Genomic DNA, 3,769 nt, shown 5'->3' on the forward strand with positions numbered 1-3,769 from the left:
ATTAATTAAAATTTGAATTAAATACATAAATGTGTAATTAAATGTATCATTAATTAATTCAAATACCGATTCATTTTATGTAAAATACATATATAATTATTTCACTATTTACATTTACATTTCATGATCCTGCATTGCAGTGATTCATGAATTACTTAAAACTGTCAAACTGACCCATCAAAGTCAGTGGGCGGGGCTAACGCGAATCTAGTCTGATCCATTGCTTTGGTCTGAAGTAGAGTAGGCCAACCTGGATAGAGACAATGGAGGATCTCCGTGAACTTTCCAGGGAGTTGGTTAGAGACATTTTAAACTTAGCAGAGGATGTAGAAGCAGGACCTGCTGACCCAGAGCATGTAGCTAGTAAAGCAGAGGAACTTATTGAAGTTGTTGGAGTCATTTCCGCACTTTCCGACGAAGATATCGACCACAGAGTGATTGCAAATCTAGAAGAAGTTGTCCACCGCTTCTCTGGTACCAGGGCACTTCAGGCCCAACACACACAGGGACCGGGGCGTTTGGCGTTTGACATACCGAGTGCAGTTCTGGAGCATCAACTTCTTTGTGGAGTTCCCGCAGTTCAAATTGCAGCGATGTTCGGTGTGTCAAAGAGGACCATCAGGAGGCGCATGCAACAATACAGTTTAAGGTATTTACACTAAATTCATGAGTTTTCTGTTTATGAATTGCTGCTCTCATACACTCGGAAAGAATATGACGTTTAAGGTAACATTACTTGATGTTGTGTTTTTCTTGTTTGTACAGAAAGACAGATCTCTATTCAGCTGTGAATGATGAGGAGTTAGACCGTATTGTAAGTGAAATTCACAGAAGTCATCCAAACACCGGCTACAAGCTAATGCGTGGTCACCTGAATGCAAGAGGTGTGCATGTTCCAAGTGAGTAGATAATAATATGGGCATTATTTAAATGTATTTTTAATTTGGAGCTCTGCCCCTTTGAAAGGTGAAGGAAGCCCGCTTATGGAAAGACATCGCCTCTGAGATGTAGAATGTGTAGAAGAAATGTGAAGAGAAACACACATTTCAGGACGGCTGACTTGTATCATCAGGATAGACATGTCCTGTGATTTTTAGCCTCCTGTTTAATAGAGGTGGAACAATATCTGACAGTAATATTCTCAGCTGTCCGGATGTGCCCCTGCTGTAAAGGGTATAATATAATCATAGAAAAGCAAAATATCATAGGAGGCAAAAAATCTCAGGTCATCTCTGTTCGAGCATGTGGTATCTATCTATCTATCTATCTATCTATCTATCTATCTATCTATCTATCTATCTATCTATCTATCTATCTATCTATCTATCTATCTATCTATCTATCTATCTATCTATCTATCTATATATGTGTGTATATATATGTATATGTGTATATATATGTATATGTGTATATATATGTATATATATGTGTGTATGTATATATATATATATATAAATATATATATATATATATAAATATATGTATGTATGTATATATATGTATGTATATGTATGTATATATATATAAATATATGTATGTATGTATATATGTATGTATATGTATGTATGTATGTGTATATATATATATATATGTATATGTATATATAATTTGTATATATATGTGTATGTATATATATATATACATACATATATATACATATATATATATATATATATATATATATATATATATATATATATATATATATGTATGTATGTATATGTACAATATCTGACAGTAAAGTACATTTTTGAAGCTGTGGTGGTTCTGTAATAGTTGACTGTTTTACACACATTATTTATTTTATTATGACACCACTATATCCTCAAAATAAGTAGCCAGTGAGTGTGTGGTTATTCATTTTAAATTCCTCCCCTCAGTCTCAAGACTGCAAGAGTCTTTACGCAGAGTCAATGCAGAGGGAGTCTACATGAGACGTCTGAGGCTGCGTGTATTAAGGCGACGGCAGTATTTTGTTCCTGGCCCAAACTCTTTGTGGCATATGGATGGCCACCATAAGCTTATCAGGTCAGTGATATTAGCAGATAAACAAGATAAACAATGCATCTTTCTATATGTTTCATTACAATTGTTATACAATAAAGTTATATTTTTTCATGTGTTTGCAACAGGTGGAGATTTGTTGTCCACGGTGGGGTGGATGGATTCAGTCGTTTAGTGGTCTACCTGACTGTGGCCGGCAATAATAGAGCTCATACGGTCTTACAGAGCTTTATCGCCGCTGTTGAGCAGTATGGGCTGCCATCAAGGGTACGGTCTGACAAAGGGGGGGAGAATGCAGATGTAGCAGAATTCATGATCAGAAGCAGAGGTACCGACAGGAATTCACACATCACAGGCAGAAGTGTCCACAATCAGCGGTAAAGAAATATGTTTGGCAACTAGGCTCACACAACTAACATACTAGTTGAATGTACTTTAGCATATGTCATAAATTAACAATTTCTCAATTTTATCCTAAACACAGAATAGAGAGGATGTGGAGAGATGTTTATGAACATGCCCTGGACCTCTTCTATCAGATCTTTACTTCATTGGAAGATCAGGAGACACTGAATCCAGACAATGAAGTCCATCTTTTCGCTCTGCACCGGATTTTCCTTCCACTGGTTCAGCAAAGCCTCGACTCTTTTCGAGATGCTTGGAACTTCCACGGTCTTAGAACTGAAAGGAATCAGTCACCACAGCAACTCTGGAGAAGTTACAGAGAGCAAGGCCCTGAGGAGGATCCTACTGAGGTTAACAATGAACTTTAAACACTTTCTTAAAATTGTTTCCCCAAAGGAATTATGTGAGAAAAAAATGGTGCTAAATGTGATACTTTAAATGAAACATTTACTATAGATTATTGTCTCTTTAAAATCTCCCGAGCTTTTAAAGATCAACCTGTGAGCTGTAGTTTCTACAGTGCATACTATGCAAAGCTGTATTATTTTAAAAAACTGAATAAGTAACATTTCATTTCTCACTGCCTTGGTGACCAAAAATAACAATCTTGTGTAAGGACATGTCAAACTAGTTTTAAGTACAAGACTGATTATGCTTGTCATCCATTCAGGTTCCTGAAGAATATGGGATCGATTGGAACGGACCTCACTGCCTTCATCGAGGCACTGTGTCAGTCCCCGAGGTTCAGCTGGCCCGTGAGCTCTCAGATGAAGAGGTTGCAATTTTGCCAGCTCCAGGAGTTTCTGTTACTGATGCACTTAGACTATATGTAGAGACTGTGGAAGTGTTATCAAGAATCTTAGACTGATGTCCAACCCATGTTTTTATTTGTTGTGTTAGAACAAGCAAGGAAAAACTGAAAGTTTACTTTCCTTTTAAAAGAAAGGAAAAAAAGCTGTTTCTTTGAAGCTTCCTGTCTCATTATGGTCCACAGAATGACTAACATGAATGCTGTACTGTTAGCACTGAAGGTGCAGAACAGTTTGATTTTAGTAAATGGAAGAAAAAAAAGTCAACTACTGCACAGTGTGTTAATGTTTTCAAAGACACTGAACTTGTGTCAATTCATCTGAACTGTGTATGCATTGACATTAGGGCTGGGCAATATGGAGAAAATCAAATATCACATTTTTGACCTAACACCTTGATGTCGATATTGCAACGATATTGTAAGGTTGACAATTGGTGCATTCACAAAATATCTTCCACATTTAGATTTCGGATAAATAACTATCATATTGTGGATATAATGACTAAGTGGTAAAAGGCTAATAATAGAACAGCTAGAACAGTCTGGTAA

General features: G+C 36.4%; 1 long non-coding RNA gene across 1 annotated transcript; it reads left to right on the forward strand.

The window, feature by feature from the left end:
* The first annotated feature begins 1,757 nt into the window (after positions 1 to 1,757).
* Positions 1,758 to 3,469, forward strand: LOC311131914. The gene is made up of 4 exons (XR_014613471.1): positions 1,758 to 2,028; positions 2,133 to 2,381; positions 2,489 to 2,759; positions 3,080 to 3,469. It is a non-coding gene; the product is annotated as an uncharacterized lncRNA (long non-coding RNA).
* Positions 3,470 to 3,769: the final 300 nt, after the last annotated feature.

Source organism: Coregonus lavaretus, assembly GCF_964263955.1.
Source record: "Coregonus lavaretus genome assembly, chromosome: 7".
NCBI lineage: Eukaryota > Metazoa > Chordata > Actinopteri > Salmoniformes > Salmonidae > Coregonus > Coregonus lavaretus.